The sequence below is a fragment of the Bemisia tabaci genome, chromosome 4 (assembly GCF_918797505.1).
Source record: "Bemisia tabaci chromosome 4, PGI_BMITA_v3".
Classification (NCBI taxonomy): domain Eukaryota; kingdom Metazoa; phylum Arthropoda; class Insecta; order Hemiptera; family Aleyrodidae; genus Bemisia; species Bemisia tabaci.
Genome location: NC_092796.1, coordinates 14,023,153 through 14,049,945, shown reverse-complemented (window position 1 = coordinate 14,049,945; position 26,793 = coordinate 14,023,153). Strand labels below are relative to the sequence as shown.

At 41.0% G+C, this 26,793-nt stretch overlaps 1 protein-coding gene across 8 annotated transcripts in view; it reads right to left on the bottom strand.

The window, feature by feature from the left end:
- Positions 1-26,793, bottom strand: part of mdu (mitotic spindle positioning protein meduse) — a 234,064-nt gene that overhangs the window by 71,213 nt on the left and 136,058 nt on the right. The window lies entirely within an intron of this gene.

Below are 26,793 nucleotides of genomic sequence, written 5' to 3'. Positions count from 1 at the left end.
TTGACACGTAGATTTAATTAATCTCCACCTCCGCTTTTTGCAAAGCCTGCGTTTCGTTTCTTAAGCCCATATTTATTATGTATCATTTACACTTATATGAATTATCCTTTCTTCATAGAGTTAGTTGTGGTTGCAAGTTTATCGACATCGCCGATTTATGACTGTGTAATTTGTTTTACAACAGAGCGAGCGCAAGCCTTCATCAATCAAAATTGTCTCGAACAGAGACAATTTGTTGAGGGGCTGGGAGGATACGGCGCATAAGTGCAGATTTTGCTATTTCGAGAAATGCGTGTTTGAAGTTTCGAAATTACATGGATCCTTAAGGCGGAGACAAAGTTTAAACTGACTTTTCAATGCTTAAAAATTGGAATTTGGGCTCGAATTTTTCACAAAATATGCATTAAAACTAGTCTTACTTGAAATCATAAATACGTCAATTTTTTCAAAAGCTGCACTTATGCGCCTTGTCTTCCAAGCCCCTCACGTTACTTTTATGCGAATGGGCTACTAAGCAAATCATCCGATACATTTTACAGAATTTGGTTGGTCGTAGAAAGAAGGCTTTCCGTCCACCTTTCTCGTCCTTTCTCGGAAAAATTCGATCTGTAGACCGAAAAAACTGGCAATTTTGAAACAAATTTACGCCCTTACGCAAAAAATCGATTCCATTAACCTTTGTGCGACGGCAGTGCAGTTTTACGTAAGAGGGTTCACTCCGCTCACACCTAATCATCCACCATTAGCTCCTAATCCTGAAATATTTTCAAAGTAGTGGGAAGAGAATTATTAAACTTCCACGATTAGCTCCGCCGATAGCTGCGAGGATCCGCGGACGACGAAAATTAAAACATGCTCTAGACCCACGCAGAATGGGTACTTACAGCAAGTTTCGCCCTCTGTTCTCAAACTCGTTAAACTCTCAGATCGTTAAGATGACGCCGCCGCCGTTCGCGGCTCGTTTATAATTGACAATCGCACAGTTGCCACAACCGAGGGAACGCCTCCCTCATTATTCTTCCACGATGAATTTGGTCGGTGAACCGATCTGCTATCCTAACAAAAAGAGTGCCAAATTTTCCGGTTTTTCACAAGATTCAAATCTTTTGAGTTTAAATGATCGGTTGACCCTCACTGGAAAAAAAAAACAAGCAGGAAGCTCCAACGCATTGGCGTCGGAGAGCGGCTCTGGGGGCAGTAGTTGTAGTCAAGAATGAGGGCCTAGACACATTTTGTCATTGATGTACAATCCGACAACTGTCGATTCATGTTTTGTAACTTAGCAGATTTACGTAGCCGGTGTATAAATGTGTATTGGGCTTTGATATGGCGAATACATGGCATTATCACTTGTTGTATACTTTTAATTTTGAAAGCTCTTTGGAGGTCCGCTTCCTAAAAAATCTCTGGTTGATAAGTCGTTTAGCGAGGCTGCAAAAAATTTGCATTTTTATATCTGAAAGTGTAGGTATTGGTTTTTTGTATAATTGTTTTTTTGGATTGCTGGAAAAGTAACGCATACTTCTATAATTTAGGACTGAGTCAGGGAAATATAAGGTTCGTTAAATAGTAAATATTCCTAGTACCGTGTGACACTATTGTTAACGAAAAGTTTTTGCAACTTGTCAAAGAGGTTGTTGAATGATCTTCGAATAACTTTTGATGAGCTAGAGGTAATGGTTCTATCTGCAGCTCGTGGACTTCTGTACGATATTGTCCAGAATCATCTAAATTTTCAAAAAGTGTCCCGCTTGTTCGATACCCAATTTGCTCATTCATGCATACAAGGAGAAGCGCATGAAAGCTTTAGCAGACATTTTGGAGATGAATCAAGAATTAGATGAAGAATTTATGACTTAAATCACGGCACCTTAATCACGGGATGACCTTAATTACGGCAACTATTTATTGTCCATGAGATGCAGATGGTTCCATTTCCCTAGCTCATCAAAAGGTATTCGAAGATCAATTTCATCAGCCACCCGTACGAACCACGTTTCTAGTGACCCGTACTTGCTTCGCACGTATGAAACATACAATCAGAGAAAACAGAATTCATCTTACAATAATCAATAATCAGTAGGACATGAATCGTTGCGATGTATAATACGACATTATAATGCGGCATTACTATTGTAATTCATTTTAATGTTTAGGGGCATTATAAATCATTATTGCCACGTCGGAATGAAATGTTGTAGACTGAATTGAAAAGCATGTTGGCAAAATTTATTATAAAAATAGTATAACATGTAGGTACATAACATAAAGGTAATACAAATTAAATGATTAGAGCGTGTATATTTCATTACATTATAGGTATATTACAATCATTTTTGTCATTGTTGGAAATTTTGATAGTTTGAATTTTGATAGTTGATAGTTGATAGTTTGAGAGTTGAAAATTTGGTTATTTTATTTAGTTAAGGTGATTCGATAGACGCCATATTTTGTGTCAGAATGGCATGCGACATATCCCATCAATTGGTTCCATTTTTTCATTTACTCATCATTTTTCTCCAATTTTAAGTTTCGCAAATCTGTTTTCAGGAGACTAAAGCACTCACTTATCAATTTGTATATTTATATTGAGTTAAGGGTAGAGACGTATTCCTCACCGGAATTGAGGAATGGAGATGTTACAGTAAGTCCGGCATTAGGTTCCATTTCGACATCAGCGACGATCAACGCTACGATACTGGAAGCCAGTCTTCCGATATTAAATCCCTAGCGGGGAAGAAAAAAAATGCCTAGATTTCGCTAAAAATCCCTAAATCCCCAGATTTGCTCAAATATACTTAAAAAATCCCTAGATTTTGCAAAAAGCGCCATTTTTTTATGAAGAATCATGATGTCATTCGATGTAGCGATTTGCAATATTTAAATCTGATTGGCTCGTTTGAATTTTGGCGCTCTCTGAAAGCAGTGCTAATCCAGACCAATAAAATGAAAGAATATTAGTTGATTTCTTATTATTAACAGGTTGAATGCAGTTGAATGTCAAGTACATCGAAGGACGCAATCGTTTTAATTTCCGGCTTATTTGCGGGGAAAATAGTGTTGCCAAAAAGGCCTACAAAATATAGATGAAAAAATGTTTTCTATTGTCGAAGCTAGAATTGAGGTTAAAAAGTTGATTTTTGGTAACTTTACCTCATCAAAAAAAAAATCCCTAGATTTCCTGAAAAATCCCTAAATCCCTGGAAATTCCGGAAAATCCCTAAATCTAGGAATAAACTCTTAGACATCGGATGGCTGTTGGAAGCATTAGAGTCAACATTTGAAACGCTGCTGCAGAATTTGCCGGGAGTATAATCGAGTGTTGAAAGTCAGTAGAATTGAACAATGTAATAATTGCTTTCCGAAATAAGCGTTATAATAAAAAAACAACGAATCTGAACTGTTAATACTGGAACACACCTTCTGTAAATGTACCTTGCGAGAGATAAGTAAAAAAATAGATGTACTGGAGGAGAAGTGCTTCTCCACAGAGTTTGAAGAAGGAAAAAAAATGCCCAAATTTACTTACTTCAGCATTTTCGGCAAAATCACTGCAATTTTCCGAACCTTTTTCTGGCCAGGGGCCAAAATTAAATGATTATGAAGGGCCACTTAGATGTTGTAGATAAAAATAGGACTGTTGAAAAATTCGCCGTTTTCAATAAATATGTACCCGGAATGGAAGACATCTAGGGGAAAATTGTTACGATTTTCCGATGCAAATATTTTCCTACAATCTATTTTCCTGCGTTTTGGGATTATACGTACTAAGCAGGCTAAGGGCCCGTTCGCCAAAACTAATCGGAACTGTATGAATGAATTGCTCCTTTTAAAAATCAAAACAATATCGAATTGCGATATATTACACAGTTAAGATAGGGCTATGTCCTGTCGTAAGCGGCGACATAAAGTCGATATCATTTCAATAATCGCCCCAATGGCCACGATAGTTGTTAGACGTTTACGGTTTCCCTGGTAACCTTCGTTTGCTATCAGCTGATATCGAGTAAATGACTAGGAAGCTCCAACCCAGTGGTTAAAGCTTCCTTAACCGCGAAAACTTTAAAATTCAAATTTTCAAATTTTGAACGTAAAGTACATTTTTTCCATCACGAGATAAAAGCACAAACAAGTTTTGAATTGTTGACTGTATCACCATGATTCCAAAAATACAATACACAACATAGCATTGACTAACAATAAAACAGTATGCAATAAAATAAAGTCATGACAAGGAACATAGCCGAAAATGGCGCCGATTCCCATCAACCAACGCGCGGTCTCTACAATGTAACATGCTGCATTGATACTCCCCAGCTGGGACCGTCCGGAATAGCAGCTCTAGTGCAAGCACCAGAGCCGCTAACACATTGGATCTAGAGTCCAGACTCTTAAAAACATCGACAAGAAAAAATACTCTTGATTCAATCGGTTTTAAGCTTAAATCAAGAACCCAGTCTCTTAATTTGAGTGGATTTCCTTTTGATTTAAGCTTAAATCTGATTGAATCAAGAGTATTTTTTCTTGTCAATGTTTTCAACAGTCTGGACTCTAGATCCAATGTATTTTTTTTCCAATGCTGTTGTGCAAAATACGTCCATTTCGAAGAACTACACTGGGAAAAAGCTATGGCTCATGAATCAATTAGTGGCTCATATGGAACACTACTAATAGTAGTAAAGGCAACATATAATGATAGTACAAATACCTTAGTGGTGGTGGATTAGCTTGGGATTTGCGTGAAACATTTGTTTCTTTTAATTTAATTTACTTCCAAATGATTTCCTTCAGCCGAAATAAGTGCGTTCATCGTAGTTGTAATTTTAAGAAATTTTGAGGGAAGCAGATTTGAATATGTTAAACAACTTGGGTAAAAGCGAATTCTTAGGGGTCGGGATAGTGGTTATCAATACACCCTGCGCCTGATGTGAGTCAATAAGACGTATCCCTATCAGTTGGATACCACTATTGCTGCTCATGGGAGCTCATTTTGCCTATCTCACGGATTGAGGGCGAATCTGTGCGCACGAGTCTCTTGCCACCCACGCCAATTCTTCAAATTTGCCCATCGGCTGACAGAATTCCTTGAAATATGGACCCCTTGCAACTTGGCGAGTCGATGATTGTAACTTGGTGAGTCGATGATTGTAACTTGGTGAGTCGATGATTGTAACTTTAACGATTTGAATAATTCCTCGAGTGAATTATCTCTCTACTCGTGTCTGAAATTTGCGATAATCCTGTTATATTTTGCTGGAAATTTTGATGAGAAAAACTTACGATGTTGTAATAATTATTTTTTAGGCGATTAATTGAAAGCTCGGCAATTATGGGAAGTTGACAGAATGACGCTTAGCTAATGATCTTAATTTTGAGTATAAAAAAGTAAAGCGAAACGACTGGAATTTTTAAGGATTGTGCAGCCCGTCGAAAGTGAATGAAAATTGGGAAAGAGTGAATCAATAAATCGTCGGGCGTGTTTTAGGAAAAAACCTATTTATGGCTTCATTAATTACGATGGGCTGTAAATCTTAAGTCTCGTTAGGACGCTGACGCTAATATCTTTCAGAATGAGCCGCAACTCCGCCTTAATTTTGCCCTCATCTCACTGATGTTATGCTGTCGACATGGATTGATTCAGTGACTACTCGATACTGCCATTGTTTTCAAACAAACCATGAACTAGATAGCCTAGTTGGGATTTCGGCGTGTTTTTAAAAATGGAATATATGTAGACGGACCAATAGTTTCTGATCCACTTGTTGTCGTTTCTGACGTTCCGATTAGAGGACTTTTGATTTAAAAAAAGGTCATTGTAAAGAAATTGTTAAAGTTGTCACTTCCCATGACCTTTACACTATATTTTCTAGATTTTTTTATTTTTATTTTTGACTCAATCTTTTCTGAACTGAACTTTTTTTCTTAAAAATCCAAATGTATACGGAAAATGGGATTACGCAAGAGTCACGCGAATGGTGGGTCAATTGGCGGTTCCGAATTTGTTTGCACCCCAAAACTGTTCTGCTTAAAGCTGTAAAATAATGCCGACCTCTTTGGCTGAAACGCAAGTTTTTTTCATTTCACAAGGGCCGTGGGGCCGTGGGGCGAGATTTGAATTTTGGCGACTTTACAGTCTTCGCCGAAAACAAGCGCGGCCGTATGCTGTTGATAGAAATTCATGGAAAAAAAAAAAAAAAAAATTAGCGCAAGCAAATTTGTTAAGAACGAAATCTCATTTTCTTTCAGTGAGGTGGCTGTCTATTCATTCTGATCATCAGCAGACGGTGATATGGACATATTTCTACCAAATGGAACTATGAGCATTAAGACATAAGCCCTGAGATCCATAAGAATATATGCATAACAGGACTCACGCCATAATGGACATAGTTCCGTTTGACAGAAATGCGTCCATATTTGTTTTCGGCCAAGCAGATTGCAAAGTTGTTCGAATTCAAATCTTACACCACAGCTTTGGAGGCCGGAAAAAGCTGGGTTTCGGCCAAAGGGGTCGGCAAGAGCATGCTCACGCTCCACTTACTTCGGTTAGAGTCCCTTTATACTGAGAGTCAAGACAATTTGAATCCATTTCTGATTGGTTCCCGTATTTTAGGCCTCCACAGTGTCACAAACGGGAATAAAGATTACATTTTCACCAATTGCAAAGATTATAATCTGGAATGGACCAGGGAATTACGGGTTCGGCAAGGAACAAACGGAATGAGAGGAGGAACGGAGAAAGGCATTTGAGAATGGGCCGATCAAAGATTACGAAAAACGTTCAATTTCTGTAATCTTTATTCCCGTTTGTGACATCCATGAGCCGAATTGTCTTGACTCTCAGTATAAAGGGACTCTAACTTCGGTCTAGTCCAAGTTTTACAGAGGCTTCAACACGAGTGTAGCGCCACCTACCGGCGCCGATTCGAGACTCAACAGCGCCATCTAATTACACGCAGCAATCGCTTGCGTTTTGTTCCTCGGTGGGCAATAAAGTAATTTGGGCAAAGGAGTCTCGAAAGTCGAGACGCGGGCCCGGCCAATTAGGAGCTTGACAAGTTGATCGCCCCGGCGCGCATCACTTTCTCCCGCTGATCGAACGACTTAATCGAAGAGCAACTCAAGTGCAGTTTCATACGTGCGGTTTTTACGCGCTTTGTCGAATGAGCCGTTCAATTTCGGGAGGGCGCCCTCCTAGCGCAGGGGAAGCAATTAATTTTCAGATGCGACTTCGGAGCTCGGAGCCGAGCGTGGACTAGGAAGGTCGATTGTTGAATCGTTATCGAATGATCTTAATCGATATATAGCATTGTGAAGATAGGGAGTTATCGATTGTTGCATCGTTATCGAATGACCTTGATCGATATACAGCACTGTGAAGATAGGGAGTTATCGATTTTTGAATCGTTATCGAATGACCTTGCTCGATATATAGCATTGTGAAGATAGGGAGTTATCGATTGTTGAATCGTTATCGAATGACCTTGATCGATATATAGCATTGTGAAGATAGGGAGTTATCGATTGTTGAATCGTTATCGAATGACCTTGATCGATATATAGCATTGTGAAGATAGGGAGTTATCGATTGTTGAATCGTTATCGAATGACCTTGATCGATATGGAGAATTGTGTAGATAGAGGGTTATCGATCAAACTTGTTCGATAACGATTCGACAACCGACCCGTTGGCCTGGTTTTGCGCGCGGTCTTCGAATTCTTGTTATTGAATTGCGAGAGGTTTATTCTCACGGTGTCCTCTCGTACCCGAGATTTATTCCACGCGAAACGGATTGTGCGGTGAGTGTAATTGTGCAGGTGAAATTAATTCTGCCAGTTTTTTTTAAAAAGGAAAACGAGGAGTCTGCTTGTTGCTACGTCGACGGGGTTCGCCTTAAAAAATAAGGCTTGGTTTCGTGAATTTGAATCCACTTATCATAAAACTAAACAGAAATCAGAAGTCCCTATAGAAACTATGATGTGCGTGGACCGCGTTTAGCAGAGAGGAACCAAGCCACATCAGCTGTCGCCAAATTTAACCGAGCACTTTAATTTTTTGCGAGAGAACGTTTGTGCGGATTCCTTTGAAAATTTTAATGAATTTACCCTGCACTAAGTCGAAAATTCGCTGACATTTGTACAAATATCTGCGCAACTGATTCCATGTAAAAAACAAAATTGCCCAATTAAATTTGGCAATAACGGATGTGGATGTGGATTATGGATAGATTGTTCGCACAGGGGTGACTTTTTTTGTTGGATGACATATATTTTGAAAACCTCTTTGTCACTTATGACTGTAACGTACTGATTGCACACCCTTGATATAAAACCCTAATTTGTCTATAGCTGGCTGCAGGTATCTCAATCGGAGTGTCACCACAGAAGAAGAAGAGGAAGGAGAAGAAGAAGAAGAAGAAGAAGAAGAAGAAGAAGAAGAAGAAGAAGAAGAAGAAGAAGATAAGGAAGAAGAAGAAGAGGAAGAAGAGGAAGAGGAAGAGGAAGAAGAAGAAGAGGAAGAGGAGGAAGAGGAAGAGGAGGAAGAGGGAGAAGAAGAAGAGGAGGAGGTTGAGGAAGAAAAAGAGGAAGAAGAAGAGGAAGGCCAAGAAGAAAGGAAGAAGAAGAGCTTCAAGTTATGCTGTTGTTTACATTGGACCAACGAACATCGATTTATCGGTACTGCATGAATGACACAGCAACAAATCCGTCAATGCGTTTTACTAAGATGCAAGGAATGAAGGGCATGCGACCATGGATCGGAATGAGTAACCGATCACCTTCGACCTATATCGCTCTTTCAAGATCGAGCGGGAATGCATGTCACTAGCCCGGAGCACCACTTACAGAATACTCCGTAAACACTTAAAAACGAATTTAAGCTCTGCACGTCTCTACTTAACCCACGCGGATGCGTTTGACTCAACGTTGCGTTGGTCGTTCCGAGTATTCAAAGCGAGACCGTTTCCGCGCCGAGTCCAGGCGTTGAGGCCAAAGAGTAGCTTCGAGTCACTCTTACTCATGGAGCCAGGGAATTTGGCACGGTCCCAAACGGATGCATGCTCGATGGCGTGGCGTGCTTTGCGATATATCGATCGATCCGCCATTTAAATCTATAGAAAAGGATCGATGGACAGGACGTCTGCAACGAACACCTTAATAATCGATTCTTTACCATAGCTTCAAATGGGAAAATATCGATAATCGATCACGCACGCCTCGCCACTGTTCACGACCAACAGTTCCGTTGCCAGGACGAGTTCCAATGGGCCTGTTGCAAACTTTTGCTAGATCAAAAATAAGAGTTGTTTCCTGTAGATAATGCCTCAAAAATCACGATGAGCGCATCGGCAAAGTCTGAAATGCACTCATAACTTCACAATCTGCGTAAGAAATTTGCGTTTTTTTAAGCTTCCCGCTTCAAAAACGATACTACTGCACAGGTGAACATTTTGTTAGAGGAGTCGCTCCATCGTCGGCGATATTCATCATGGCCGACGCTTGCACGCAGTTCCGCGCGTAATTCAAGGAGAGTTCAAGGTCAATCAATTCGGGCGTGGAAAATATGAACGTTAACACACCGATTGTTATCTGGTCTAATCCAGTTCAGGTGTTATCTCGTCCCATCAAACGTGTTTTGGCGGATTGGCGTCGGCCATGATGATTATTGCCGACGATGAAACGACTCCTCTTACAAAATGTTCACCTGTGCCGTAGTATCGTTTTTGAAGCGGGAAGCTCAAAAAACCGCAAATTTCTTACGCAGACTGTGAAGTTATGAGTACATTTCAGACTTTGCCGATGCGCTCATCGTGATTTTTGAGGCATTATCTATAAGAAACAACTCTTATTTTTGCTCTAGCAAAAGTTTGCAACAGGCCCATTGTGTGCTTTTCACACCATGTCATACTTGGTTGTAAAAGTGAACCCCTGACCGCTAGCCCCCCCTCCCCCACGAGGACCCCCTTCAGAGGCCGGCCTCGCGAAAGTAAAAAACCTGGGCGATAATTTGAAAATTTGCATGCAGGCGGGCTTACGCAGAGATACCTGTCGACGGCCAGAAAATTATAGAATTGATCCAGTAGATATCCACGTAAAACTCTGTTCATCTGACAACAGTGTTAATATGAGCTGATAAATATGAAATTTTCTCATTGAAGGGCAATGAGCATTAGTCATTCTTTGACAGCCACTCGAACCTCTTGATTGGTACATGATGTAGAATATTTGTTTGCCTCCAAAGAATTTATAGGCAATCGGCACCTATTTATTTTATGATAATATTTTGAATGTTTACTTTTCTTACTTCAAAGTAACACAAACAACAATAAAACAAGAGGGATTGAGAATTCAGCGGGCTTGAAGAATAATCATGGTGAAAGAGTGAAAAGTGGTGCTCAGTAATCTTGCCATTAGTATTATAAAAGGCTTTCGTTTGGAGTAGGTACCTTAGTTCTTGAGACAATTTCTTCTTGACAGCCAGTTGAGGCAGTTCCAATTGAAAATGTATAATAAGCAGGGCCGAATTTACTTACTTGCCGCCCATGGGCCGCCTGTATTTTGCCGCTCCCTTCTCATTCGTTTTGAAACATCAATAAAAACCATCAAGTGAACGTGCCGAAGGAAGAGGGGTACATAAGACACCTTTTCTCGTGTTGGACACATTTTTTGCGGAAACCCTGTCAACATTACTGGTAGAATTTCACGGAACTTGCCGCAAAAGTTAAGTTCCGTAAACCTATCTCTGTGTGGACAAGGCGTTCCATTTATATGAAATGAAAAAATATTATGAAAGAACAAACATAAAAGTGGTTTAATAATTTTAACTTCCGCCGCCGCGCCGCGCTGACCGCACTGTGTTTGGCGCAATGCGTGAAGTATTCCTACAGTCTTGTATGCGCTATGCGTTTCACGCAGACCGCTGCCCCACGCACTGTCTTTGACGCAATGCGTGAAGTATTCATGCAGTCTTGTAGGCGCTATGCGTTTCACGCTGACCACAATGACCGCACTGTGTTTGATGCAATGCGTGAAGTATTCGTGCAGTCTTGTAGGCGCTAATACGTGTTACATGCCAATTGCCGCGCCGAGGGCTTCTCCTTTTCATTTCAAGTTCTCTCATCATTGCTCTCTGCGCCGCGCCATTCCAGGCCAAATTCCGTGTTCGGTTTCTCTCTTAGTCTTAACTCGACTAATTAAAGGTCCTGTCTATTGCATCACAGAAATACGACAAACTTAGAGATTAACTCTCAGGAAATGAGAGATTTTGTCACCTTTTCTCGTTTGAAATTTTTTTCTGAATCCGATTTTTCTTTATAGCTACATTTGAAAAAATTGCAAAATTTGCCGCCCCCTAAATTTGCCGCCATGGGCCGCGGCCCATGTGGCCACCCCTGTTATAAAGGTATTCAACCAAAATTGTTTTAGCATCAACTACTATAGGTTGACATCGGTTCAGTTTGAGAAACTCAAACTGTTAGCAAAATCTGTTCTTTCTCTCGGGAATCGAAATCGGCAGGCAAAAGTTAAACCGATGTCAACCTACAGTAGTTGATGCTAAACTCATTTTGGTTGAAAACCTTCATAATACATTTACAAGAAATGAAATAAATATTTTCCATCTTAAAATCAGGACACACAGAGAGGAATTTCAACACAAAAGTTTGGTTAATACGGGAAGTAAAACACAAAATAACCCTGGACTTCGGCTGACAGTCTCAAGAGAAAATACCAACTAGCTTTTCTCGAAGAAATTTAATAAAAAGCGAGTATGAAATGTAATACGAACGTCTCAATCGGAGGAATGCATTTTCCAAATCTGTTCATTGTTTTCTGAACTAAATTCACCGCAAACAGTACCAAAATCAATACAAAAGTAACACAAGAGCACAACTATTTTATCAGTGTAGCTGCATTTCTTGGAAGCTATAGAACTTTTGGAAGGACTAACTTTTTTCAATATTTGAGTTAGAAATACAAGCAACGACGCGGCGACGTAGATATCCTTCTTCTTAAATTGAGGATGGCTGCATTTCTTGGAAGGTACAGACCTGCACGTCTGGGTGCCGGCACCGGCGTGGCGCGGCGTGGGGTAGAAAGGCTCATAAACCCGGATCTGATCGGAAAGTTAAGACGTACACAAACTAATTATAAAGTGTACTTTTGAGTCCCAAACCACACAAGCCCATCGATGAGTAGATGGAAAGTAAATATTTCACATACATTGTTGTGCGATTGCTCCTGATTGAAAACTTATCACACGCGCATACATATTACATCGAGAGTATTATTGAGGTAATTGTGAAATAGTAGCGTGGCGTGCTTTGCAATATATAGGTTGATCTGCCATTTTTAAACCTATGGAAAAGGACTGATAAACAGGGTGTTCGCAACGAACACCTTGAAAATCGATTCTTTACCATAGCTTCAAATGGAGAAAAATCGAAAATAGATCATTCACGCCTCGCCACTGTTGAGAAAGCCCATAATGAGTGTTGAGTTAAGTTAAGACTAGTGCGATATCAGCATTCAAATCATCATCATGCTTCCACCTCTTCGATACTGAAAATTTCATTCAATGCTATTCAACCGCACTGTGGACTTGTAGTTCTTATTATAGGTGTGTATCGTAATTAAAATCTGCAACTACTAATGGCGTCCTTCTAAATTCCGAGAACCTTACTCCGTATTCACCAAAATTTAATTTATTCCATAAGGAGGAAATGAAAAGTAAAAAACTTCCAGTTTTTGTAATATTATCCTATATTATTATACTAATATCCGAGATTATGTGCTTGACCATTTTTTGTGATAGCTTTCAATCATCCATTGACCGAATCAATTTTTCTAAACCATTTCGACAACCATGTTCTGACAAAGAATCAATTACCTAGCTCTTGTACCCGCCAAAAATCATACATGATAGGCAAATGAGTTGTTTGTATTTGAATAAGATAAGGATCCGTCATCATTGAGCTGTGATTTAGTATTTGTTTGAGATCTTTCAATGTTTGTTGTTCGGGTTGAGTTATACCTACACGTTTGAAATGGTTCATCGGATTTTTCAAGGAACCCAACACGATTCCTCATGCGATAATTTGATAAATGACATGTGGTTCATTTTCAATTTGGCTTTCTGAAAGAGGCCAATTAACTTTCGACAAGTTTTGCACCTCCTTCAAATGGACAGCACTCGACAAAAAATGGACCCAGTTTTTCCCGGAGCACAGCTGTGCGGAGAGTCAACGCAACGTGATTCGATAATATTTGAGGAATTTGGGGAAAAAACTCCAAAACCAAATGTTTCTTTCATCGATTTCATTTATCTTTATTGTAGTGATCAGAGAGAAATCATGTTCAGTAAGTCAATCAATGAGGAACGACTTGAGTTACGAGGCGAATTTTACTGTTGGAAGGGTACCATAATCCATTTAAATTCAAATTTGGTGAATATTGATTTTCTTTCTCGCAGTGAATGTGCCATTCTGCAAGGTGCAAGCTTCTTCCACACGCAGACTCTTTTCTGCTAAGGTTTGCAGAGGCAATGAAGCATCACTGAAATTAATGCACGATCGATTTCAATTCAATTGCAACTTGTCTCAAATCAACACCAATTTATCAAAAAGGATCAATTCTTTCTCCTTTTTCAACTACCAGGAAACGGAAGATTTAGCTATCCTTAATTTTATTGCAACTTATTCGCGAAGACTTCCTTTCGGTATGAGTCAATTGATATGCGGTTTCTCAGCGACTCTTACCCTTCCTTGGGCGGGGTTGCCAATGTAAGGAGTTTTTTTTTTTTTTTTTTTATCAAGCTACTTCCATGGAAAAAAGAGCACGGGTTGTCGGATAACATGGGATTTTCCAATCAATTGTGGTCGCACCGCAATATTTGAATTAGTAATCCAATTTATTGGGGTACTATCAAAACTCATTGGAAATTTCCACATTATCCTACATCATTGTGCCTTCCTTTTTCGGTAAAAGTACACTGGAAAAAAACACATCGGCATTAGAGTCCAGACTCTTGAAAACATTGACAAGGAAAAATACTCTTGATTCAATCAGATTTTTGCTTAAATCAAAAGGAAATCTGCTCAAATTAAGGGGCTTGGTTCTTGATTTAAGCAAAAATCCGATTGAATGAAGAGTGTTTTTTCTTGTCGATGTTTTTAAGAGTCTGGACTCTAGATCCAATGCGGTTTTTTCTTTCTTTTTTTTCCAGTGTAGCTTAAAAAAACCCCTCTTTGAACCGGCAACCCCGGCCAAGGGCAAAAAGTCGCGACGACATGACTCACCACCCGTCGGCGGCGGCGCAACCGAAAGCGACAGGAAGACCCGACGCCAAGGGAAACAAACAGGGACTTGGGGGAAATGTTTGGAAACAAAAGGGGGAAAATTGATCCAACGCGGGGTCCCGGGAACGGAGCGGAAGTCAGGGCAGTCTGCCCGGGTCCGGGAACCGGGGCTTCTCACCTTGAGCAGGTGAAAGCAAACAGATACTCTAATTTCCACCCCGCCCCCTTCCAACCCCCCGCAGGACCCCTCCACCCACGGTGCACGTCTGCTCACGACGCGTAAACGCACCGACCGCGGCGGCGCGGCGGCGGCAACACATGCACCTCACGTATGCCACCGGCGATGCTCGCGACCCGGCCAGGATCCTCCGACCAATCGACCTTCACTCCCGACGAGTGAATGAACACAGCATCCGGAACTCCAGGCAAATACGCTGAACTCCCACGGTGTGAAAATTCATTTTTGCCGCCCGACACTCGTCATATTCTCACGATGCGTTTGCACGCGAGAGACGGCCAACTGAATATAGACTTCTTATATGTAAAATAGAACGAAAAGACAACTAAAAATGTCGGATTTCATGGTTACTTTGAGCAGGGTCGGACTGGCTCGCATCTGAGGGCGTAGACCCTTGGCTGGTTAAAGGGGCGTAATGTTATATTTCCTGATGGGGCATCCCCTTCGTGGAGAGGGGTTCAGAAAATTTTGGCAAAACAGCACAAGTTTACGCTATTTTCAGGTTCAAAGTTTATTAATCGTACAGAGTAAAAATTGTAAAATTGAACGTATTGAAATGACCGACAGACTTCTGAAATTAAAGAAAACAAAAAAAAATTAAAGCCACTGGACGCATCCAAGCACCATTATTTCCACGAGAACCGTGTCAGTGCTGCGGTTTACACGAGCTTTTAAGACGTGGGTCTAAAAATCCATCCTAAAAAAGAATCAGGCAAGAACCTGAAACAAGAAGAATGAACGAGTATCAACACAGCCGACGACAAGAAAGACGTATTCGGGCCTCTTTTTTAAAGTTTCTCCCGAATCTGAGCGACACCTCATTGGCATCATATAGCAGAGCATTGAGAACTGACGCTTCGCGTCATCGCGCCTTCAATTTTTCAGATGCAGCACGGACGTCCATCAAGTACGAATAGTTGTATCTCTGCGCCGTCGTTAACGCGCATCCTTTCCCTCGCTCTATTTCCATGTTGTGTTTGTTTGCGTTCGTTTTATTCGTAATGGTGCTTCAAGCACTACGTGAATAACACAGCCGAAGGTAGGAGAGATGTGTTCGGGCTTCTTTTTCAACGTTTCTCCCGAATCTGAGCGACACCTCATTGACATCATATAGCAGAACATTGAGAACTGACGCTTCGCGTCATCGCGCCTTCAATTTTTCAGATGCAGCACGGACGTCCATCAAGTACGAATAGTTGTATCTCTGCGCCGTCGTTAACGCGCATCCTTTCCCTCGCTCTATTTCCATGTTGTGTTTGTTTCCGTTTGTCTTATTTGTAATGTTGCTTTAAACTAGAGCAGAGCATTGCGAGTTCACGACTCATGCCATCGCGTCTTACATTTTCTCTCTCCTAACTCTCTCTTCTTCCGTTCATTTCAGAAATTTTCCGCATATATTCTCGGTCGTATTTTTTTTTCTCTTCTTATTTTGCTATCTGTCAGAGGGGCGCGTTTTTGGCGCGCCAAGGGGGCGTATCTGCCAATGGCAGATTGGCCTTATGGTCAGTCCGAGCCTGGACAATAGTAGTTTTTCTGTAATTTATTTTTTAGCGGTAGAGTAGATTTCTCAAAATTGATAATTGAAATTTTGGTGAGCAAGTTCCTTCATCTCAATGGTGCTCATCTTCTTCGGGGAACTTATGAATGCGCCTACATAGAAAACCGTTGAGCGCTTCTCTAATACAAACGTATACAGAGCTTCCCCGCTTGTTTTTTACTATGCACATGGGCACATACGTTGTTTTTACATCGAGTCAGAAGTAGTAATTCCCGACGGCAAAATAAAGTCCCATCCATCTGCTTACAGAACATTTGACAATGTCTTGACCGCCCAGGATTCGAAAGATTTGGAATCCTAAAAATGTCTGAAGATATAATCAAGACAAACCAATGTGATGACCACTATCGATAAGCTTGTGGCACTGAGAGGTCTAATAGGAGAGTGAAATGTGAAAATCGTCTGGGTTGTAGTGGATGGTATGGTTGAGGGTAACGAAAGATCATCGTCAGTTACCAGTCAGTTTCTTTATCGTAGCGTCTTGTGGTGGTGAACAAAAAGCTTACTAATGGAGCCTCTATAAAAATGAGTTCAACACCCCTCGGTGGGTGCATGACTTTAACAGCCATTAAAATTAAACCGAGCAACCGGTTCACCACCTCAATCGCGGCTTCAAGCTAGGCTTTCCGTCCCGTTACATTGTTGCCAATTTTAACGGCTGGTCGAGACTTCGATTTTCTCAAGCGGACAAGAGACGTTTTTGAAAATTAAGAGTCTTTCTAGAGATTTTAGCTGTAGTGTATGGTGTTAAACTAGGAAACGGGTGTATTTATATGCGTCCTATTCAGGGATAATAGATTTAAAGTAATGAAATTGGGTAAGCCAAATTTTTGATGATCGATGAGTACCTCTATGCTCAGATATGCTCAGACCCGATTATGATGACTAAGGAATGTAGGAAAGCGGAGGAGCACTTTGCTAGACGAGTTATTTCAAATTATGTCTGGTTTTCTAGACAAAATGCTCAACCTTTTGATCTATAGTCATCAGCGAGCAAGTCTGCGTGTTGACAGTCAAACATAACTTTTAACTATACTGTTGTGCTAAGGAAGAACGCCGTATGAAAATTCGAGAGTTGCCAGATTTCCTTCGATAAAATGTTTATTTTTGAGGCAAGTTATGAATATTTTTCCTTGAAATTTTCGGGAACTGTTGGTGAAATTGCAAACAAAATTATCTGAAAAATTAGAAGAAAAATACTCATATATTTACTAGGAAATTCGTGTTTTATCAAGGGAAATTTGTCAACGCCTGAAGGTTCATACGGCGTTTTTCCTTAGCAAAACAGTATAGGAAAGTTGGCAGTGCAGGATGCAGGGTCTCTAAAATTTAGTATCTCTGGTCCTATCCATTTATTGTTACATTAAAGTAAAAACTGCATGCACTGAAAAAAGAATCTCGGTGTTTTTACTAAGAAAAGGGTAAAATTACCAAGAATTCAGGGTTCTATTTGATCCCAGTTTTTTCTTGGTAAAATCACCATTTATGAAATTTGTAATTTTACCGAGAAATCTCGGTAAAATTATTGAACTTTTTCGGTAATTTTACTGGACCTTGGTAAAAGCGCCAATATTTTTTATCGACTGTGGTAGGATTACCGAGATACAATGGCAAAGTTACCGGGAATTTATTACCAATAAAAGTGGTATTCTTACCTGAAAAAACAGTAAAAATACCGGTTTTAGGTAGGTTTACCAGTCTGTCTTGGTAAAATTACCAATAATTGGTAAAAAAAGTGAGATGGTAAAGGTACCAACGGACCTTGGTAAAAACGCCGAGAATTTTTTTTCAGTGTGGAGAGGGTAGTTTGCAAGGGTTAAGCTTAAAAGTATTCCAGGTTCATTTTTCCCTCTAAAAGATGCCTTTTTTCGATTGACTCCAACTTGTTTCGATTGAAAACGTGACATCTATGCACAAGCAGGGCACCCAACGCACCGGGGCGAAATCAGACAGCGTAAAAGCCCTTGGAGCGGGGCCCTGCGCGCCCGACCAAATCTCGCCTTCGCCACAATGAAACGTCATGAGACCGCGTTATCGGAGTCGTTAAAGCTTAAGTTGCGGTTATACCCAGGTATTTTCCCCTCGCAGACACAATATAAGGCCCCATGCTCGAGATAAATCACGTGTTGCGTATGTGACTCGCACTGGCCCCACTCCAGAATGACGTCTAGGGCCTCGACAATAGGAATCGTATGGTTCCCTGTGCTGCCGTCCTCTGGGAGGGAGGCATATGAGTCTTCGAATATTGCAAAATGTCTCTGATAAAATATTTTTTTGGGGGCAGACTTATAAATTTTAACCCTCGGCATAGTTTTATGTGCGTCACAGTAGGGCAAAATGTACGTATTTATGCTGAAAGGACTTAGGTTCAAGGGGTTCGCGTACGACATAGTTCCTTTTGGCATGAATGAATACGTCCAAATATGTGTGAAAGGGGAACTCAAAGTGTAAGGTACAGTAAAAATCGGTCTCGGGTAAAAAAAAATAATAATTTACAGTTTCCGATACTGAGCGCTTTTTCAATACAAAAGAGAACATTGGGTAAAAGTCTCGAGCCATAATAATTTGCGTTATTAATAATTTTATGACTTGCATTTGAAGTGAATCGCAAGACTGACAACAGCGCCGGTATACTTTGACGGTAATTTCCTGGAATGTCCCGTTTGTGTACTTAGGATTGCTGCAAAAGTGTCCATTTTTAGTGCGAATGAACCTTTCCGAAGATTTCAGAAGAAAAAAAAAAATTCATGGTTCATTGGATGAAATTTCGCAACGTCTGAACGTTTATACGACGTTTTTTGTAAGCACGTAAGTATCGGACTTTTTCCTTCCTGTTTCCCTATGCTCATTCTACTTTCCTCCTCCCCTCCTCTTCTCCGGTCAGACGAACCGCATCGTCAGGTGTCGTTGCGTGAGGTTAAGAACCTTCGTTTTCAATGCAACGAGGACGTAGACCAAGTGCAAGGTCAATGCTGCTGACTGTGAGGAGAGTGTTGAGTGTTGACCAATGATGTTTGGATTCGTGTAAACATTCCTAACTGAACGTTGAGATCCATTGAGTATCTTTACCTCTTTAAAATGTTGAAATAAGAACAAACTCAAGAAGTGTCTTGGTTGGAACAGTATAATAGACACTTAAACTAGACCATCAATAAGACAAATGTTTCCTCATTGAAATCAGACGCAAATCGTGTCAAAATATTGAGCCGCCCTAAAATCAACTTTTAAGTATAGAAATTAGCTTAAACTAAATTCAAACTTTCCGCCACGGGGACAAACCAGAAATCGTTGTAGGTCAATTTGGTCATTCTAAACAAACGTAAAGGGGTGATTTTACGATAACGGGAATAGTAATGTCGCCGGTTTAGTTTTTAGCGTTTTCAAAGACATGCAATTTAATTGAGGAAATATTTAAGTGCTGTTGAAAATTGTTTAAAGTTGCACATGACCTTGCGTTGATTCATGCAATAATATATGATCATCAGAATATCGTCACAAAGACTTTAAACCGTAAAATGTTCTGTTACTTACGTAACCGGCATCCCATCTTATGGTGTAAAAGTTTGAGTGATGATAATTTCTAAAAATTGTTTGCGTAAATCATGTGCAGGTGCAAAAATAGGACCATTTCTGAGGGCAATCATGTTCTTTTTCAATTAATTTTTCTCATTGCCTTGAAAGTACTTGCAAATGAAACTGGTGACACTACTATTCCCGAGATCGTGACATCACCCAAATACTGATTCAAGAGGACTTTCCTTCTCTTTTGACTCATACTTGTAAACTTGTCAAGAGGTATTCAACATTTAAGTAGCGAAAATCTTACCGCACGGTACCTAACGTTTCTAAATTGCATGTGACTTGGTTATTTTATTTGTTTCTCTACCTTTGGGTCCATACTTTTTGAATCGACCAAAAAAAGGCAAAAATAAAGTATGGACGGAAATTTTGAAACGCAGCAATCTAATTACGTGTTTTCTTTTCTTTTTGAATTTCATCACCAATATCCTCTATTTTTTGGCAGTACTGCAAATGGACCACACAACGAATGATAGCCACTTTTTGCGGATTTAGAGTCCTTTGTTCCTTGCGTAATCCACAATTAAGATGCGGACACACGCCGCAGTTCATTTTCAAAAGCGACCAAACGTGTCACGAAAAAAAGAGATAAGTTTACTTCGACTTGAGCCTCAAAACGCATAAGATCGGATTATAACCACGGCTTATGAATAATGTGTTTCTTCGGCAGTAATGATACCGGATCAGGTGAAATAGGAGGACCCGTTCTGGAGGGAGCCTTTGAAGGTGGGTCATTCGTTTGCCGTAATTTGTGCAAGAGCCTAGCCTTCCCGTTAATAACAACGGCCCGTCCTTTAGACTCTTCCTTCTATTTCTATTCTGCTTCAATCAGCTAAAGCTGATGAGCCGATAAATCAGAATTAAATGCTGAGCCGGGGGTTTTCTTCCAGTTCCCTCTTGACAGTAATTGACCCTAGTTCATCTATTTTTACAGGCGTGCGTAACTTAATTACTTACACCCTTTTGTACCGCGGGACAGGGCTGTAAAATTACGCAGTTCTCGGTGTGACCCCCTTCAGTTGCACATTCTTGAGCAAGACGAGCCATAAGACGACAAATGGATGACGCCATGCTACTTTTACCCATCACGATTGCAAAGTTTCAAGTTTTACATTTTGAATTTTTCCTCTAGGTTTGGTTCTTATTATGATTTCAACGTGTATTACGTGATGTCTTGATAAGAAAATGCGTTTTGCAATGCTTGAAGCCTTACTCAGAGTTGCGATATTTCATGAGATATTCTAAAATGAAATTTCATGATAAATTCCATGAAATTTCATTCACTTCTTCTCTGCAAATTTTGAATGAAATCGAACTGATCGATTCTGATCGCTGCAGACAGATTTTGGGGACGCCTGGCGGACGCGGACACACACTTTTTCAAGTATGGTTACTTTGACTCCTGTGGCCTTAAAACGTCTAGAAATAATGAAATTTCAACTTCTTTTCCCTCCTTGCAAGATGACAATACTTCCTCTACCCTAGGGTAGCGAGAAAGTAAACAAGGAGGAAGCTCCAACGCATTCGCGTCGGAAAGCGGCTCTGGCGACGGTAGGTAGTTGTTACGCGTTTACGGTTTCCTTGGTAACCTTTGTTTGCTATCAGCTGATGTCGAGTAGTATGACTAGGAAGCTCCAACCACGGCATTCTTCGAAAAAAGCGCGAAAACTTATAGATTTGAATTTTCAAATTTTAAACGTAAAGTACATTTTTTCCAGTGCGAGATTAAAGCACAGACCCGTTTTGAATTATTGACAGTATCACCATGATTCCAAAAATACACTACACAACATAGCATTCGCTCACAGGAAAAAGATATGAATTAAAATAAAATCAGTCCCCCCTAAACAGCAGAAAATGGCGCCGATTCCCATCAACCAACACGCGGTCTCTCCAATGTAACATGGTCCGTTGATACTCCCCAGCTGGGACCGTCCGGAATAGCAGCTCTAGTGCAAGCACCAGAGCCGCTAAAACTCCGGCTGTGCATGGGAGCCGTACTTACGAGCTATAGAGACATTACGCGCGCGTTCCGGGCTCAGAGGCCGAAAGTTCCGGGAGTAGCACCCGGTAGTCTCCAGCACTCAGAACTTTTGGCCTCTGAGCTCGGAACGGACGGTACTCTGGAAAAAAAAAAACACATTGGATCTAAAGTCGAGACTCTTGAAAACATTGACAAGAAAAAATACTCTTGATCCAATCGGATTTGTGCTTAAATCGAAACGAAATCCGCTTAAATTAAGAGGCTTGGTTCTTGATTTAAGCTAGATTCTGATTGCATCAAGAGTACTTTTTCTTGTCGATGTTTTTAAGAGTCTGGACTCTAGATCCAATGTGTTTTTTTTCCTGTGTATGTCTGAAAAGCCCGTAAATTTTTTCCAGAGTATGACGTGGCAACATAGAGCGAGATGAAAAATTGCCGACGAAATTCTAGGCGAGTTGCAGCGAGGCTCGCGGCAGGCGATGCTATGCAGCGGCTGCGCTCAGGAGGTGCCCTATTCGGATACTCCCTGGGAGGTGAACGCGGGCGTGGAGTCGCACGCGACAAGCTATGCCAAGGCGCGCGCGCCGCGTTCGCGTTGGTCCATCGCGGTCCATGACCGGCACCGGAGCCTCTGCTGCTCTACTCAAGTCATCATCACCAGTGACGTTTTCTGCTTACGAAAGCACTGCCACTTCCAGGCAACTTGGGAGTGAAAATTCATTTTAATTTTGTCCCAGTGCCTCATCGATCATTACTTAAAAAGAAAAATACACTGAAAGAAAGCTCCGGCCGTGGAGGCCGCATTTACGGCCTAGAAAGACATACCGTCCGCGTTCAGGGCTCAGAGATCGAAAGTTCCGGGCGTAAAACCCGGAGCAGTCGGAGCTACGGCTCTTGCACCCGGAACGTTCGGCCTCTGAGCCCGGAACGTACGGGATGTCTAAGTATAAAGCCCGTAACTTTTAAGCGATTCAATGCGTAAGCATGATCGCTTCTTCCGATCAATCCACTACACCATACATCTATGGTTCACCCGTTTGATCCAAGCAAAAATATCGTGACCTATCGTATTTTTCAAATGGTCCAATGGAAGATCAATGGAAATGGAGGATCAATTCAAATGAAGATCTACCACGTTGAAACCGATGATTTTTTCACCATTGACAGTATTTACTAGGTATGCCGATCCAACTGTTCTCATATCCCTGAGCTAGGTTTTAGTTTTCTCATGGCCGCAAATAGCTCGACCCTTGAAATAACCTCCTCCTCGCCTATTCAATGACGTATAGAGCAATTTGTTTCAAAAACGAGTCAAAGATTCGTGAATCTACAAGGCCCGCTGCTCAAAATTTAGCTTGAAAGCCAATACGATGGTGATATGAGTGTTGCTGTTCTTTAAAAGGGTGTTGAAAACTAAAAATACTGAACCAGTTTGTCGGCTACAATTCCTTAGCGCAATCGAAATAGTGTTTCCTTGTTTTGTATTCAGGCATCGCAAAATTGTACTCACCTGAAATCAGACAAAAAAGAATTTCGATAAGTCACAAATCGTCAACTGAAAATATTCGCCAGTTGATAAAAATAATAAGAGATTACAAACTTACTTTTCTAATTAAAATCGTTCTCTTACTGTTACCCGGAAAATTAAAGTTGGAGGATGATGGGATTAAAAAATGAAAGGATTATTGCAAAGAGCATCCCAGGAACTCGTATAAACAGCTCGCATCAATAGAAACTGCCGAATTTTACCGCATAAAATCCGATTCCCCCTGAAGACTTGTGCATTTTGTTTTAGTTCTTCCCAGAATTATATTCAAAATTGTCGCTAGTACATTTGAAAATTTCAAGAAAACAGATCCATAATTTTCCCTCAAAACAGAAATCCTATTAGATGGAATTTGATAGTCCTGAAATGTTCATACGGCGTTCCTCTTTAGCATGGGGGCGTTCCCCCATCCTGACGAACTCGGATTCTGTGAGCAATGATAAAACTTTTTTCAATGCTGCCGATGGTGTAAATTATCACAATCGCACGAATGATACCTTTTTGTAAAATAGATTTGAATTATCCTATGTGATGCCCATTATGATGATTAGAAACTTTTTCCCCGTCTATTTAATTGCCAGAACTGACACGGGAGTTCCAAGCTGCATCTGAAGAGCTAACCATGGAGTATAGAGGCAGTTGAATAGAGGCTTGGTTGCAGAATAGTGCTAAAAGTCAGACTTTTTCCCATTCTACAAAACAGAAGGATAAAATATGCCACTCCCTATCCCACTAACTATCATCCAAAATTTTGCGAGAGTCTCAGTCATCATTCACTGGTTTGTGTACGGTCAACTCTAACACTTAAGGAAGCTCATGAAAGCTCAGCATTTATCGAGAAAGCATACCTTTGTTTGTGCGAGTTATTAAAAGTCGAAATCTTTAAGTAAAGCTAGGGTTGAGGGCATTCGGAGGTGCAGTGTCGACATATGGGTCAAAAATCACTTTCGAGATTGGTTGACCCTGCATGTGCATGTGCGCGGGATAAGACTCCAACCATTACGTCTCTCCTTGGGGCGGATTGGCTCTTTTACCATGGAGCGGGTCCCGCCAAATAGAAGGTTGTAAACCCCCTCTAATAAAAGATGGTCCTGTGGGCCAGTTCTCCTTTGATGTTTATTTCCAATAGCCTTGCTGATTGAAATAATCAAAAATTCATACATCGATCAACGCACGAGTGACGGGGCCACTAAATGATACACATTCTTTAATCGAAGATCCCCGCCTCTTCTTGAAAGAGCTTTATTATACCATAGAGAGAGAGAGAAAAGAAGTGATGGCATATCCGATAACTTAGGGAGGTCTACCACGGATTGTGCGAAAATTGTGCTTTGTAGAAAGTTGGCGCAATGATGACTTTTGATCATCACCCATAGACTAGTTTAATGTATTAAAAAAATTGGAAATCGAACAGGGCACACTTCCCCATAAGCAGTGAGCGGGGTCCTTTGTGCTCCTTCATTTTTCTCTCTTTGCCATTATGATGAGCTATCTGGCGACGTTGAAGTAGGGTCGGTAGGTATTAATAAGTGGTCCGAGGCGGGTATGCGCATGCGCGGTGATCGCTCATCGCGGCGCGGCGCATCATGGCAGTGGTAGCCCAGATTAGTAGCCCAGAAAAAAATAATCGAGAGTGGTGCTTGCCCCGGCCCCCGCCTGCCCCTGCCTCGGAGCCAAAATCCCGACTGAAATCGAATGAGAGAAAGCCGTCCGGGACCGGTAAGTTTCTCGATCTTCCGCTGCGCTGCCGCGGCTCCGGTCAAGATGACGAGCACGGAAAAACGAGTTCCTCCGCGAGTGGAAACCACGAGCTTTGGATCGGAAAGCACTCTTCTACTCCATTTTGTTACTGCACTGAAAAACAGTTTCGGGCTATGTAAAAAACCGTCAGTGCTGGGCCCAGAGGCTGAAAGTTTCGGGTGCTGGAGCCGTAGCTTCGACTGCTCCAGGTGCTATGTCTGGAACTTCAGACCTCCAAGCCCGGAACGCGGACGGTACGTCTATATAGCCCATGAGTATACGGCTTCCACGGCCGTGTTTTTTTTCAGTGTGGACACTAAGGAATGGTTTTTGGTTATACGAATAGATTAAGCTCGGTAGCCGTTTCGTCGGTTCAGAGAATTGAGCCCTTAGTGAATCAGAACCGATTTTTTCGGTTGGCAAATCCGAACTTTGGTTGGGAAAACCGAGGGCCCAGTCCAACGACTTGAAAATGACACGTACTTCATGTCAATAAAGAAAGTCATTAAGCACGTATCTCGATATTGACGGTTCTAAAGCTCCATTGTTGTTTCATTTTTTTCCCAGAAAAATCGGACTAAATTTTGCAATTCGGAACTGCCATTTCCGGCTTACTTTAGCGACAAAAGTATGTGCCGTTGGTTTCCTGATAGAGAGGTGTGTTTTCATAGGTCGGCCAGAATAGATACTGCATTTAGTAACAAGGAAACGGGCCCTATTCTCCCTGCTCATCCATGAAAGTACCTATCTGCTGCTACACTTTTTTATAGTTTTTGTGCACGAGGTAGATGGAAAGGTGTCTTATAGGACAGTCTTTCTGCATATTCGAAGTGCAATATTCCTAAGCATGATATTGACAAAATTTATATAATTTCGATTACACGCGCTAATATTATTACAAGTCAGTGATTACTGAAGGATAGATCATTCGTTGCGTAAGCGATAAATGAGGCATAACAGATGCGGTTCGTTTCTAAACACTTTGACCAGTGCACACATATTATAATATTTTCCTAACAGTTGAATGTTGAAACAGGAAGACCACATTCAGTTAAGTCATAGTCTTACGTGTTGGGTATTTTAGACTTTAAGCTAAAAAAGTAATCGTTACGGTGTTAATACGCCACAAGTCGTAAATGGTTGTTTTGATTTAACACCACATTAGCTGATTATTAGTCCACGAACGAGTTACGTCCATCCTGAATTAAATTGAATTGTTTCTTTTTGCTTCTGGGTGTTTATTTGTTGCACAACCTACTGGCGTGAGCGTTTAACCGGTGGTCAGTTTTTGTTGGTCTGTCACATTATTCGTTTATCGAATCACTTTCCTGTGGTTACTTGCAGGTTATTTTTCTTTCCTTTTTCTCACGTTGACTTAACAGTCTCAAATATATGAAACGAAAAATTTTAGCACTAACTATATTCAGCTCGATTTTTTGTTCGTTCATAATAACCCTGCCAATACTAAGGGTAAAACTGTTGCATTGCCTCACCGAGTGACCACTAATCTTGGTTTGCAACACTACTGCAGACTTACTGTTAGACTTTTTATTTTGTTGGAAAACAAAAAAAATATTTTATCGAAAATTTCCGTGATATTTCGCCTGCGTTCGAAGGATTTTCTTCGAAAATTTGAAAGAGAAAAGTTGACTCGTCACCTTTCAAAAAAGTAAAATAGGAAGTGAGGCATTTTGGTACACCGAAATCAAGATGCAGATTCGAATTTCATCCGTCGTTTGCCGGCTGTACCATCATGCACAGACGAGCTTGCATCTGTAGCGGAAGTGTGGCTGCGCGCGCCACGCATGGCGGAGCCCTACTTCCGCTTCCCCTGGAAAGACAGCAGGTTAGGTT